The 16,126-nt window shown below is 33.9% G+C and overlaps 4 long non-coding RNA genes across 4 annotated transcripts; 2 read left to right on the top strand and 2 right to left on the bottom strand.

Annotated features, from left to right (window-relative positions):
* Nucleotides 1-7,079: 7,079 nt before the first annotated feature.
* On the top strand, nt 7,080-12,356 carry LOC126617384 (uncharacterized). Its single transcript, XR_007621347.1, has 2 exons — nt 7,080-7,493; nt 12,043-12,356. It is a non-coding gene; the product is annotated as an uncharacterized LOC126617384 (long non-coding RNA).
* On the bottom strand, nt 7,989-11,592 carry LOC126617383 (uncharacterized). The gene is made up of 2 exons (XR_007621346.1): nt 11,445-11,592; nt 7,989-8,299 (listed from the first exon to the last, which is right to left on the bottom strand). It is a non-coding gene; the product is annotated as an uncharacterized LOC126617383 (long non-coding RNA).
* LOC126617381 (uncharacterized) lies at nt 9,924-11,841 on the top strand. Its single transcript, XR_007621345.1, has 3 exons — nt 9,924-10,215; nt 10,318-10,766; nt 11,486-11,841. It is a non-coding gene; the product is annotated as an uncharacterized LOC126617381 (long non-coding RNA).
* LOC126617385 (uncharacterized) lies at nt 11,941-14,463 on the bottom strand. The gene is made up of 2 exons (XR_007621348.1): nt 14,136-14,463; nt 11,941-12,356 (listed from the first exon to the last, which is right to left on the bottom strand). It is a non-coding gene; the product is annotated as an uncharacterized LOC126617385 (long non-coding RNA).
* Between the last annotated feature and the right edge of the window lie 1,663 nt (nt 14,464-16,126).

Genomic DNA, 16,126 nt, shown 5'->3' on the forward strand with positions numbered 1-16,126 from the left:
TTTCTCATTATGCTATATAATTTTGAATTATTTTATGCCCATGTGTCAAATTTTATTGGTGGTTATAGTTGACAAGTAACAATTGAAGATGAAATGACTAATTTGTCCTTGAATTTGACGGAATTGATTTTGCAATCTAACATCAAGGGGTTAATTGAATCATTTTAAATAGTTCAGAGGGTTAATTTACCAAAAAAATAGTTCAAGAAATCAATTTCAATTGGAATGATAGTTCAGGGAGTCACACCGTAATTTACCCTTTTTGTCGCTGCCTGAGGGGACTATTGACGAATCTCTTTTCAACAAAATAAAAAATAATAAAAGTTATTTATAACGGAGGCTTTGAGTTTTGTCGTATTATCTGGAGTGTGTTCAATCCATCGTGGGCTACAAACACGCGGCGATTGGATACCTCTAGAGTTTTAAGGACGGGGCCCACCTGGGAGGGCCTTATTCCGAAAGGTTGATACGATGAACTTGGCGGTGGAACCCCCTTCGAAGTTCCTCTCTCGTGAGAAATTTTTCAGTGCACCACAACTCTGCACCAAGCATAAAAATATAAATGATTTGAATTTTTATTTATAGAATTTAACTATTTGTATTATGATGTTTGTTGTACTGAAACGTGTTTTTGGTACAGTAAATATCTCATTTTCCCAATGATGTTCACCAGATTATGCGAGTATGTCACGTGGCCCTCATGGTTTGGCTTTTAGGAGATGATTGATCACATATTTCTTTGAGGTGACACTTTATGTTGAGTAATGCAAGATAGATTAAACTTGGAAACATAAACATAGATGATTGATCAGATATTCCAGACGATGTTCACCAGACTATGTGAGTGTGCCACGTGGCCCTCATGGTTTGGCTTTGAGGAGATGATTTATCAGATATTCCTTTGAGGCAGCACTTTATGCTGAGCAATGCAAGATAGATTAAATTTTGAAACATAAACATAGATGATTGATTAGATATTCCCGATGATGTTCGCGGGACTATGTGAGTGTGCCACGTTGCCCTCATGGCTAGTTGTTTTTATGTTATTGTTTGGTGATGTTGATATGTATGAGTTTCACATCGAAGAAGTAGAATGTTTATAGTAATTTAAACAACTTGGAATTTCGCTCATGGACGAAGTTAATAAAGGACTATTGGGGGCAAATGCCGCTACTCAAGTAATTTATTATTTAGCTACATAGAGCAGATACACACACACACACACACACACATATATATATATATATATATATCATTTAAAATTATCTCCATTATCATAGTGGGTATAAGGCAGACCATAATAAGATTTTATTAGTTGTTTTTCCAATTACCCCCAATATAAAATTTTTTTAGCTCCGTCTTTGATTTCGTTATCTTTTATCAATTAGTTTTAAGTTCAATGTCCACGGCTTATTTGTTCACCAAAATAACCCTAATATAACTTTCGCATCAAAAATTTTTTTCTCGTCTTTACGAGCTTGTTCAACTTTGTAAATTACGAATAAAATCTGCAACCGGCAACAACTTACAAATTATCTTAAACAATGTGATATAATAAAGTAATTAGAAAAGAATAAACATTATGCCATCCAAATGATAAAGACACAATAACTAGATCAAGGACAAATTCACTTTTCATCAGAAAACAATAAAAATTTGTTGGTGAGTGAAACAACAATGAAAACATGATCAAATTTGTTTAAATTGCCAACTGGCTTTGGATGTCCACAATGGACTGACCCATTCCTCATTACCAAACACACAGAAGCTTCCCAGCTTGTATTGTCTTTGTTTCCATGATAATATTAAGGAAAACGCTCAAATGACAAAATGGTCCTTGTCTTTTATTCTATCGGTTAATTTATTCTGCGTGTTTTTAATTTGGCCAAATTAATCATCGTATTTACTTTTCTTAGCCAATCTTAGACAATTTGTTGACCGGTAAAATTGAAACGAAAATGTAATTTCACCGTAAAACCATTAAATGCACGCGAGATCAAATGATTTGCAACGACACCTCAAACTATTTTCTCACGCCAAAAGACTCAGACATTTATCTGCTGGGTTGGAAATTAAATGTTCGCAAGACCATCTGACACGTAAATATTTTGAAGCATCATCATCAATCATGTGATCTCGCGTGCATTTACTGGGTTTACAACGGGATTTCATTTCTATCATAACTTAACGGTTCTTTAACAAATTGTCTAGGATAGTAGGATTGGCTAAGTAAGATAAACATAGGAACTAATTTAGCCAAATAAAGACACAAAGACCAAATTATTTGACAGAGAGGGTAAAACATAGAGACTATTTTAACATTTAAGCCTATGGCAAATGATAAACACATGCTCTTTTCGACCTCTTTTATAACCTTGTTTAATTATGCCCGTTAATTTTGTTTCATTTACTTTATCTGATGACTAAAAATAAAGTGAATTATTATTAGCAATCAAAAAATCTTATTTGACATTCCAAACTTTATATAATTAGAAAGAAAAATACATTTATAAAAAATATAAAATGAAATTTTTGAAGTGCTAATAACAGTTTACAAAATAAAACACGGTGTAAGAAAAGCCAAAAACAGAATGTGCCCTTGAACTTGATGCCTAAAAATATTAAACAACCGTCCAAAACACAATTACTATAAACTCTTATTTGACAAAAATAAAATATTGGTTGAGTGCTTTGTAATATTTGGACGTATACGTTGTCGTATTGTGAGAGGTGGGTAAGCATGCGCCACGCCACAGACAAAGACAAACTATACCAAACATAATGCCGTGTTGCTTACACTTGTCTTTTCATATGTATCTTCAGCACAGCAAAGGATAAACACACGGCTTTTTTTTTCGCAACGTTACGTCATTACGTACACATTTATTGGCTGTAATTCCATGTCCATGCATTTATTATCAAGAATTTTAACGAAACATTCTTGGTACTGTTTATTTTTTACGATAAATATATTTTTACTCTAAAATATCACTTCTGATATTAGTCACTTACAACAAATTTTTGTTCTTTTGATTAAAACTCAAAATTTTCAAACTATTTTCATTAGTTTTCTTTTTATTATTAGGATGACGCTATGGAGATTAAAATTTAGTGAAAACTAATGAAAATGGCTTGGAAACTTTGAGTTTTAACGAAAATAACAAAATAAAGGATAAAGTAAGTAGTACCATGATTGACTTTTTAGTGTAAAAATATGATTTCTCGTTAAAGTGAACAGTATCTGGAGTTTTTCGTTAAAGTTCCCTAAAATTTTAAATTAAACTAGCATATGGGCGCATACAAAGTGTGTTAGAAAAAATTTTATTTTTGTTTTTGAAATAGAAGGAGAGATGAAGATAGTGATAGAGAATGTGGGAGTCGGAAGTTTATTTATTTATTTTTAATTATAGAGATATGTTGTGATTACATGACACACCCCGACCTAAAATCAAGGCATGTTGGCCTTCACGTGAGAGTGACGTAGCCATGTGCACAGTGCAGAAGCAATAAGGATATGAAATATACGAATAAATAAGAACTGAAAGCTAATTAATGTGCACTAATAAGCAGGAAGTGCTGGGAATGAGATACAAGTGTAAATACACCTAATCAGAGCATAGAAGTCTAGGTGCAGTCCAGTAGGACAAGTACTAGTTATACAGTACCAAAAGAAGTCCTACGAATATTATACTTTGTCAGAACCGCCAAGATTCACAAATGCCACCAACAGTAAGTCTGCCTAAAACCTGGAGGGGCGCAAAACAGAAAGTGTGAGTGGGTAAAAACAAAACTTTTCAAAATCATTTCATTTACCAAATGCAAAGTGTGTGAGAAAATTTTTTATTTTTGTTTTTGAAATAGAAGGAGAGAGGAATAGAGTGATAAAGAATGTGGGAGTGTGAAGTTTTTATTTTTTATTTTTAATTAGAGATATGTTATGATTACATGTAAGTGAGGTTTTGAAGAGAAAAAAAATAGCAAAATTTGGTTGTGTGAAATTACATTTTTGCCTCATATTTCTTATTCATGTTTTGTTTTAATTAGAAGGTTAAATTGGTAATTTCATAGGGTTTTGGTTGACAATAAATGTTTTATTAATTGGTAAAAATTATGTGTCACTAATAAGAAACAAAAGAGTTAATCGACATTTAATTTATAATTCAGTCATCTACATATACTTGATGCATATGATTAAATGGTCTCTAATTTTATTGATTTTCTGCCTAAAATGATATTTAAATAATAACCAAGCCAATGATTAATGTCAACTATTAGTAGGCCAAAACAGGTTAAATCAGAACTAGATTATAATACGGTGTGCGCGAAATAGGAGATTAATTTTTATGTAATGAATTATTGTTATTGTAGTGTCTTAAGCCAATAATATAAAGTCATATGAAGCTAATTGCCTAAAACATTGTCATGATAAGACACCTATTTCATTAATTTTTTTTTTGTATATGTTGGAGAATAGAATTCTACATCGGTTATATGACAAAATAATATACAATTAATATTTTAGAATTTTTACCCGTAATATCATTGAAACCTTTTGTAATAAACCCAACGCTTGATAATAAATCAAGTTAGAATAATATTGGTGATGGAGAAATGTTAGAGCAGTTATACCATGGGCTATTGCCCGATGGACTGGCTCTCAAACAAGGCCAAAGAGCCCGAGTGGGGAGGTCCAGCTTGTGCTAGTGATGGAGCCCGAGTGGGCTCGAGGGAGAGGCCCGGCAAGAGTTGCCAGCCCGAGAGCCCGAAGGCTACGTGACACAAGGCTGACGTCTGGGCGACGTTAGCCATCATCTATTCTGCATTTCTGCATTTCTGGCCTCCATATACTCCCGCAGACCCGACTTTCCCTCTCACTCTCACTTCACACAACTCTGTCCTCATCGCATACATCTCGAGCGTCGGGAATAATCTCAATTCGATTGACACCAAGATCTTTATCCCCTCGATTAACTCGTTCGCTCGAATTTCAAGAACCCAATTTATGCATCATCAGCATAAGCAGAGATGGCGGGCCAGTGTGAGAAAAAGGTGGAGAAGTTTCAAACGGAGGAGGAAGTGGCGGTGCGTCTGGCGAAGTTTCAAAAGGAAGTGGAAGGTGGAAAAGTTTCAGACAAAGGAAGAAGTGGAGAAGTTTCCAAAGGAAAAGATAAATTAATAATATAATATTAATTTGTACAAAGTAAATAATATAATATTAATTATAAATTAAAACATAATAATATTTTATTAACTATTGCCAGGGCTATTCAATATAACGGTGAAGATGCAAAAGACAATTACTGTTTATTAAGGGCAGTTCACTAGGTGGATTAAATAGTGAATAGCCTGGAGGAACCTTTGCAACGGTGGAGTTTCTCTTAAGGGAAGTCTCTTAAAAGTTGGACTTTTATAAACTATCTGTCACCTCACATTAACGTCAATTCTCCTAACAATATTATAAAATATTGTGTCACAAATATTCTTAACTTTCATAATTTTCTTTGTTTTTTAACACTCCAGCGTCTAAATCTATGTATTGATTACGGGAATAGAGTGTTTGTATCGTTTGGAAGCTAATTTTTGTAGCATCTTGGGGGCCCCACCATCGTGTTTGGCCTTTTGTGCGTTAGGTCAACATCATCGAGGAACAGCGTTTGGCTTCTTCTGTCAATCTCGTCAATCCCACTAAGTTAGAGAGAGAGAGAGAGAGAGAGAGAGGTGAATTATTATTTCAATTTTTGTTGATAATTCCAATGGATTTAGATTTTTATTATTCGGAATTCGACATATTTAAATTGTATTAACGAAATTATGTCGTCAAAGTCTTAAGATAATTGATTGAATCTCGATGAATGGAGTTCATGATTTTGAGTCTTACTCTTCATTATATATAAATCAACACATTAATCATCTTCATTAACGGTGAATTATTCTATCAATTTGCCTAACGAGCACATCTCAAATTTGAGTAACATTTGCTAAAAGTTGAGAACAATATATAATTGTGAGGTTTTATATTTTATATAACTTATCTCATCATCACTTTTTAAAAAAGAAGACCAGCTAGTGACTTCATCAAGACACTCCAATATTTTGAGGGGCAATAAGACTCGTATAGGCATTTCAACTTCTTCCTAGCAATCATTGTGTGATTCATCAGCTCAAAAATCGAACCTATGACATGTTATGTGCAATACGAACCTGAAATTCATCGCTAACTACCAATACGTAACTTTGTTGTAAGTGTACCTCATTATGATGGTACGTAACTTGTTGTAAGTGTGTTATCTCGATACAAAAATGTTATGCAAGTATTTTGACATATATTAATCAACTTCTTGTGTGGCATGCCTCTATTTGTGTTAATTAGATGTTAATCATGGGCCGGGTTCGATTTGAATTTCGAACTCCACAAACCTAGCTCATATTAAATTTAAAGGAAAATTAATGAAAATGGTTTGAAAATTTTGAGTTTTAATGATAAGGACAAAATAAAGGGTAAAGTGAATAGTACCAGGTTTGACTTTTTAGTGTAAAAATGTGGTTTTTCGTTAAAGTGAACAGTACCGTAGGTTTTTCGTTAAAACTCTATAAATTTAATTGAATTTTTATCATAAATAGAACTATTTACCTGTGAACAGTACCGTGGGCTTTTCGTTAAAACTTCCTAAATTTAATTGAATTTTTATCATAAATAGGAATATTTACCCGTTCCTTGTAGGTAGAGGAACAAAGAGAAAGACCTATTGAATGTTTTTATTTAATTTTTGGTCAATCTACACGAGAGCATGTTTGAGTCAATGGTATCCTTTGTATTTGTTATAAAATATATATATATATATATATATATATTTATTTATTTATATCATACTTTAGAAAACAAAACAAAACTTTTCGAAAAAAAAAAAATTGGGCGTGGAAGAAGGGTTTGAAGTGAGAGACATGGGGTCAAAAAAATATTTTCAATTTTTTGTTTAATTATTAATTTTCAAAATTTTTTATTGACAAACAAAGTACTATTCATAAATAGTTTAGATAATAATTTACAAAAAAAATTATTAAAAAAATGGATAATTTATTTATATACTTCTCACAGAAAGAGGACAAACAAAAAAAAAAGAAAAATGCCCTTTGTTTTGCACATACAAACCCACATTTCAATCATTTCATGAGAATTTAAAGCAAAATAATGAGTTTCTATGCGTGCTCTTATTTAATTAGAATTCAAAACAAACGAGTTGTCTCATATTTGCTATATTTTATGAGCAACAAATAATTAAGAACGTGAAAGATATTCTACATGCAACAAATACAAAAAACTTTTTCTCCGTCCAATGGCGAATGAGGATTCCCTCTCCTCCCCTCACAGTTTTTTTCTCTTCTTTCTCCCACTACTTTTTTTTCGTCTTTCTCTCTACAAAAAATTGGGAAGTAAAGAGAAGGGAAAAAAAATATGAGGGAAGAGAATTCTTGTCTGAAATATACATGTAAAGGTCTTACGAGGACCCTCTAGATGTTTGGTACATGTCTTTTTTGTTCACACCAAGTGTTTGACAAAATGTTTCTCGCAAGCTGCATTAACACTCGACAAATTCTCTCAATAGCACTCGTCAGATTGCCTCGGCATATGTCAATATCTTCTTAAATGTGTGCAACTTGGTTCGGTTGATGACAACAAACCCACCAATTGCTAGCCTAAATGCCTCCATGAATAAACTATCTTTTTGCGCACTTCGCACTATATTTTCTAGATCTGCCACTGCCTCTGTCGTGATAGTGTACCATTCATATTCATTGCATTTACCTCCTAAATTGACACAAAGACAAATCCATCATGTACAATGAATGAGGGTTTTAGATGATTAGTTGTGATTAATTAGGATAAGTAAACAACCTATAACATATAAGAATGTACATGGTATGTGAATGAATGTAAACTGTGGGGTGACTAGATTCTGTCTGAAGTAAAACAAGGACCATGCGTCATGTTTGTGTCTGAATGCGTTTTCCCCAAACAAGGACCACGCTTTATTTGTTGAGTTTTACCAAACTGTTAACAATGCATTAATTTTCTATACATGAATATGTTTACACTAAGAAGTGAGAGAATAAAATATTACAGGGTGATTTAGTAGTTGTGGACGAATTTCAAGCTCGTATTTTGCACAACACATTTTGGGTTTGATTCTTAACGTCGGTGAATCCCACAATGATGGCTAGGAGGAGGCTCAAATGTCTATGTGAGTCTTCTTGGCCCTCAGAAATGTAGACTTTCAGGGTGAAACCACCAACTATTCTCCTTTTTAAAGAAATAAATCAATTGGTATTAAACTCACAATTCAAAAAATTCGAACTAAAGACTTCAAAATTGCAAGCGAAAAAAAATATTACTAAACTATAATATTAAATGGCAACAACGCATTAATCTTCTTAGGCTTATTATTGGATATATAGTAAAGTCCCCAATGGACCAAAAGCTTAACTAATAGCACTTTATAATCTAGGTCTAGTTAAAACATTATTGTGAGATTTGTGCTAGCATCAGTTACGCATAGACGTCACGTGATCAATTGTTATTGAACCACATGTTCATGCTTGACTAACACTAGCATCTTTTTTGTTCCACAAGAACATGAGAATCTATGTAAATTATTTATGTGTTTAATTTACCGTTACACTTAAAGCTTTAGTTGATACAAGGTAAAGCAACAATTTGATGAACTAGAAAATTAAGTCTGTTGTAAAAATTGTGGAAATGTATGCCCATATGTTTTAGCTAATAGTGAGGAAGACTTGAAAATAGTTGTGTTGTTGTTGATATGTGAGGTTTTTCAAAAGACAATCATTTCATTTTTTGTAAACCTTCACGGATGGGACTCTATATAAAGACTACTCCGTGTGTGATCACAATACATAACAATGAAAAGAAGTGAAAGCAATAATATCAGTACCTCTCATTTCCTCTTGTTATCTGCAATCTTTTTGTGTTATAGTTACAAAACTAAACAGTGTGATATTTTACACATGCTTCGCTCATGTCCTTAACAAAGATTTCTTACTTTTGCCTATTTATAACGAAGTGGCTAACAACTATCATTCACGAGAATCGTCCATAACGATCAAGGTTGAACAATCATCGATTCTTTTGGCCATGTGCATTTACGAATATAATTGTACTTGTCAACAGCTTATTTAAAAATCATCCTATTTGTGGCTTCTTGGTTAATATTTGTAGCTGTATGCATATATAATTATACATTAATCTCGGACATTGCTATAGAGTGTTATTGTTCACATGTGACATGTCACACTCGTCGAATACAATTTTTTGTTTCGGCAAGTGGTTGTCGAATATAATAATATAGGCCTCGGGGGAGAAGGTTGACATAGTGTCTACTACGTCCCAAAACAGTTATATAGATGACTAGACGAAAGCATGTGTTAGTTAACCCAAATTGGGATAAGGAAAATTTTATTTGAATCCATGTAATCTATTTTTACACTCAATTTAAATTTAAATTGTTAATTGTCTATTTTACCCTATTGCATAATTATTATTAAGTATAAAATGAAATTAATAATAAAATTCAAATTTATCAATAAACCCATTAAACCATATCATCGCTTCTTGTTTATCCTACGTTCATTCTAGCTAAAACCCTAAGGGGCGTTTGTTGTACCGAATTGGACTAGCTTCAGGGACAAAACTGGATTGGCTTAGACTAGACTAAGCTGGACTAACTTAGTGAAGTGTTTGGTGTAGTGTCGGACTAAAAAGCAGACTAATTAATAAATTATAATATTATATTTATATCTATCAATATTTTATGTATCTATTAATATTTTATCTATTTTATTTTTAATTTATTTTTTTCCTTTTGGATTCTCTTCCTTTTTTTTTGAAACATCCACCATTTTTCCACCATTCTCCCTCGTTTTCTCTGGCACACCGTCTCCCTCTCATCTCCCTTTTCTTCCCCCTTTTTCTCCCTGTTTTCTTCTTCAACGGAGGAAGCTGTGCATTTTACACCTAATTTGGATCAAAGACCAACAAGTCTTTCTTCTTGTTCCTCTAACCAAAGATAGCTCTCTTTTTCACAAAAATCCCAAATCAAGGTAATAGATTTCTGGGTTTCTGGAGAAGAGCATTGTGGATTTCTGGCGGTCTTTCGTTTTTTGCCTACATATTTTTTAAGAAGTGCACAGCAACCCAAGGTAATAGATTTCTAGGTTTATTGCAGATTTTGATATTTTCTATATTTGGGATTTATAAGGTTTAATCTTCGAATTGAAGTGTTGTGTATGGTGTGGATTAAGCTTATTGGAAGCTTAACTAAATGAATTCATCTTTGAAGCAAAGAGGGGGTTGGATTTGCGGGATGAAATGGGCAGAGCCGTTTCAGATTTGGTGACTGGAGAAGAGGGCGGAAGGCATGATTTGGTAACTGGGTTCGTGGGAAGAAGGAGATCCGGGATGCATGCTTGCAGACGACGTGGGTGCTAGAGACGGGATTAGCAATCCGCCAGTTTTCTAAGGGACCATCTAAGAACAGCTAGTGAAGCTTTTAGTCGGTGCGAGTCCGACTTAGTCTCATTAAAGGCAGTCTTTGTTTGCACCAAACACGGGCTAGGACTCCTACCTAAGTCAGTCCAGTCCAGTGAGACTTAAAGAGGCCAAACAAACGTGCCCTAATAGGTCTTGTAGAGAAAAACAAACTTTTTTTTTTATGGATGGTGATTTTGAAGTTTTGAATCCTCAAACTAAGGTATGACTCAATTTATGAATATTTTGTTTGTTTGATTCAATTTTTTAAAAGTTTAGAAGATGAGGATTTGGGTTTTAATTTTTTTCATCAATCCCAAATGGTTTGTTAAACTTCCTGCAATTGGAAAATTCTAAGGAAAAACTTCTTACCAATATTATTAGATTATAAACTTCCTTACTTGTTGATAAATATAAGGGGATGAATTGTTTGCTTATGCACATCAGTAGAAATAAAAAAGGTAAATGTTTGGGTTTGGTAGCAGAAAAAAAAAAAAGTTGCCATGGAAATGCTATTAGGAAGAGGGGTGGGGCAATGACGCCTCTTTTTTTTTTTTTTTTTAATTCAATTACAGATGTTATTTTATAAAGGGAATTGGTGTAAAGATAACTTAACATTTTGAATTGGGTTTGAGATGGTAGTTTTGGTAATAAATTTGGGTTTAAATAGAGATTAATTCTTTAATAAAAAACAATATGGGTGAAGAGAGTAAGTTGGGTGTAGAAAGAGGTTACATGGGTTCAAATAAAATTTCCGTTAGGATAATTTATTAGCCATTTACAAGTGAACATATCATAATGTCTATATGTCTCATAAGAAAATAACAGAGTATCCAACTTGCTAAAAAAATAAGAAGAATATAATACTTTTCATTTACAAGTGAATAATAATACTACTTACAAGGAATTAATGGAAATTCTCCCCTTTTGGTTTCACTTAAGCGGTTGATGCAATCCAAGATGAAGAGGAAGCTAAAGGACTCGCCAACGCTCGTGAAAACCTGGGTTTGGGAAGCTCGATCAACCCTTGCTCTAATAAAGATGAGATCTTATGTGTTTTCATGCCCCTTCGATAATGGACAACTTCCTTGGAGAACTGGCCATTCAAGAAGGAGATTTTGGAATTGCAAAACAAGAAACTCACGCCCAGTAGAGCTATATGCGTTTAGAGTTGTGGCTAGCAGTCAGACTCTATTATGGATTCTGGACCACATTCTCCATAGAGCCCTCTTATCTCTTCCTTGTGGATAATTGTAATGTATAAATTCATTGTATTTGTTAATAAAATAAAATAAAAACTTTAGGTAACAAAATTTTTCCCACATAGATTGATCCTTTTGCTACACAACGATAAATTATATTAAAGGGTGGGTAATGGAAGAAGTCACACAATGGACTCATCATAATAATGTGTGTTGAACTCGCCCTCTATTGGGAAGTAAAGAGAAGGGGAAAAAAATATGAGGGAAGAGAATTCTTGTCTGAAATATACATGAAAGGTCTTACGAGGACCCTCTGGATGTTTGGTAAATGTCCTTTTTGTGCACACCAAGTGTTTGACAAAATGTCTCTCGCAAGCTGCGTCAACACTCGACAAATTCTCTCAATAGCACTCGTCAGATTGCTTCGGCATATGTCAATATCTTCTTAAATGTGTGCAACTTGGTTCGACTGATGACAACAAGCCCACCAATTGCTCGCCTAAATGCCTCCATGAATAAACTATCTTTTTGTGCACTTCGCACTATGTTTTCTACATCCGTCACTGTCTCCGTCGTGATAGGGTACCATTCATATTCATTGCATTTACCTCCTAAATTGACACAAAGACAAATCCATCATGTACAATGAATGAGGGTTTTGGATGATTAGTTGTGATTAATTAGGATAAGTAAACAACCTATAACATAAGAATGTACATTGTATGTGAATGTGAATGTAAACTAAGGGGTGACTAGATTCTGTCTTAAGTAAAACAAGGACCACGCGTCATGTTTGTGTCTGAATGCGTTTTCCCCAAACTTTTTATCCGTCGAGAATATAAGGCCAAGGACGGACCACGCTTTATTTGTTGCGTTTTACCAAACTGTTAACAATGCATTAATTTTCTATACATGAATACGTTTACACTAAGAAGCGAGAAAATAAAATACTACATGGTGACTTAGTAGTTGCGAACAAATTTCAAGCTTGTATTTTGCACGACACATTTTGGGTTTGATTCTTAACGTCGGTGAATCCCACAATAGTGGCTAGGAGGAGGCTCAAGTATCTCTGTGAGTTTTTTTGACCCTCATAAAGGTAGACTTTTAGGTCGAAGCCACCAACTATTCTTCTTTTTAAAGAAATAAATCAAGCAATTCACAAAATTCGAACTGAAGACTTCAAAATTGTAAGCGAAAAGAAATACTACTAAACTATAATATTAAATGGCAACAACGCATTAATCTTATTAGGGTTATTATTGGATGTATAGTAAAGTCCCCAATGGACCAAAAGCTTAATTAATAGCACTTTATAATCTAGGTTTGGTTAAAACATTATTGTGAGACTTGTGCTAGCATCAGTTACGCATAGACGTCACGTGATCAATTGTTATTGAACCACATGTTCATGCTTGACTAACACTAGCATCTTTTTTGTTCCACACGAACATGAGAATCTATGTAAATTATTATGTGTTTAATTTACAGTTACACTTAAAAGCTTTAGTTGATACATGGTAAAGCAACAATTTGATGGACTAGAAAATTAAGTCTGTTGTAAAAATTGTGGAAATGTATGCCCACATGTTTTAGCTAATAGTGAGGAAGACTTGAGAATAGTTGTGTTGTTGATATGTGAGGCTTTTCAAAAGACAATTATTTCATTTTTGTAAACCTTCACTGATGTGGCTCTATATAAAGAGCATTCCATATGTGATCATAATACACAACAATTAAAAGAAGTGAAAACAATAATATCAGTATCCCTCACTTCCTCTTTTTATTTGCAATCATTTTGTGTTATAGTTACGAAATTAAACAATGTAATATTTAAATCCGCTTCGCTCATATCCTTAACAAAGATTATCTCTCTAACTTTTACCTATTTATAACAAAGTGGCTAACAACTATCATTCACGAGAATCGTCCATAACGATCAAGGTTGAACAATCATTGATTCTTTTGGCCATGTGCATTTACGAATATAATTGTACTTGTCAACAGCTTATTTAAAAATCATCCTATTTGTGGCTTCTTGGTTAATATTTGTAGCTGTATGCATAGATAATTATACATTAATCTCGGACATTGCTATAGAGTGTTATTGTTCACATGTGACATGTCACACTCGTTGAATACAATTTTTTTGTTTCGGTAAGTGGTTGTCGAATATAATATAGGCCTCGGGGGTTAAGGTTGACATAGTGTCTACTATGTCCCAAAACGGTTATTTTTATGACTAGACAAGAGCATGTGTTAGTTAACCTAAATTGGGATAATTTATTAGCCATTTACAAGTGAACATATCATAATATCTATATGTCTCATATGAAAGTAACAAAGTATCCAACTTGCTATAAACGTAAGTGAAGAAGAATATTACTTACAAGAAATTAATGGAAATTCTCCCCTTTTGGTTTCACTTAAGCGGTTGACGCAATCCAAGAGGACGAGAAAGCTAAAGGACCCACCAACGCTTGTGAAAACCTGGGTTTGGGAAGCTCAATCACCCCTTGCTCTGATAAAGATGAGTATTTATGTGTTTTCACGCCCCTTCGATAAATGGACAACTTCCTTGGAGAACTGGCCGTTCAACAAGGAGATTCCGGAATTGCGAAACAAGAAACTCACGCCCAGTAGAGTTATATGCGTTCAAACCTGTGGCTTGCAATCAGACTTTATTATGGATTCCTAACCACATTCTCCATAGAGCCTTCTTATCTCTTCCTTGTGGATAATTGTAATGTATAAATTCATTGTATTCGTTAAAAAATAAAATAAAAACTTTAGGTAACAAAATTTTTCCCATCTAGATTGATCCTTTTGCTACACAACGATAAATTATATTAAAGGGTGGGTAATGGAAGAAGTCACACAATGGACTCATCATAATAATGTGTGTTGAACTCGCCCTCTATGGGAGTTAATTTTAAAATCTTTAACTTATAAGTAAAAATAAATATCACTAGACCATAACACTAGTGACAATATTAAGAACATTATATTTTTTAAGAAAAGATTTTGACTTTCTTTTTTTGAGGGTTTTAAGTTGCTTTAAATTCTCATTTATTGTAATGCATTAGATAAAACAATTAGTAACATGGACAGCTCTTGGAAACTCACAAACTCTACCTCTGAGATAATATAAACATATGTTTTATGGATTAATCTTTGTTTAGCTTGTATAAACTATAGGTTATGGATTGGATTGAGTCAGAGTACACATTGCTAAAGGATAACTTAATTAAAATTAGCATTGAATAATTTCCAATTGGATTAAAATAATTAAAAATTATGATCAAATGTAATGATGGCATGGATGGTGAATTGATGAAAGAAAAAATAAAATCAAGCAAGGAATCGGACTATGGCGACGATGATGTGGTTCCCTACTTTGAGTACAAGGCATGTGTGGAGTGTATACATATAATATATGAGAGACAATTTCAGCTTAAGTTTTTTTTTTTTTTTTTTTTTTTACTAGAAGCGATAGTAGAATTTCATTAATGAATCACAATTACAAAGAGTCCACAACAATTACAAGAGTTGCCACATGGGTATAATCTCTGGTGACCAAATAAATTGATTTGGAGGTAATTCGCACGAACTAGAGTTAATAATAACCCCCTAATTGGCAACCACAACTGCACACGCATTAGCACAAGCATTGACGTACAAATCTGCCACAAAGACGGCAGACAGACCAAATCTATACTGCAGCCCATGTAATGTCACCGTCAAAACAAGCAAGACCACATCAAAACCATCATTTGGCAAAGTGAGGCCACAATGAAAAACCAAGTCTAACAAACGGGGTCACATCAAGACACCACTCACAAACTGGCCACATCACTCGCAAGGTGAGATATTATCCGCTAGAAGTTGTACAAACAAACCGACACTAAAACTACACAGATATGAGAAAATGAAATCCTCTGGTAGGCTTGATTCCATCCATTGACCCCTCACCACTTGCAACTAGTGCAAGTCCACTGCAACACGCGAGTCAAGGCCGCTAGAGGAAGGCGGAGCCACCACTAAACAGTTGAGAAGAGCAACAAAACATGGAAAAGCAAGCCATAGGGGGAGGATTTGACTCACTAACAACAAAAAACACCAACCCAAACCCGTAGATCTAGTTCGAAAACAGGGGAAAAGCCCTATACGAGAATAAATCTCGAGAAATGGGTCGAAGGCATGCATCTATAAGTTTAACAGGTTGACTTCAGGTGACTCATTAAAAAATCAGTTTGTGGTCAATCCAACCAAAACCCAACTAAACCCGACCATTTGCCAGCTCTACGAAAATATCATCATTGTTTTTGCCTCCTTTTACCAGATTCGTGAGAGGTTTCTTTGGTTTTTTCCTTGTTTCTTC

Source organism: Malus sylvestris, chromosome 3, assembly GCF_916048215.2.
Source record: "Malus sylvestris chromosome 3, drMalSylv7.2, whole genome shotgun sequence".
In the NCBI taxonomy this organism is placed as follows: Eukaryota; Viridiplantae; Streptophyta; class Magnoliopsida; order Rosales; family Rosaceae; genus Malus; species Malus sylvestris.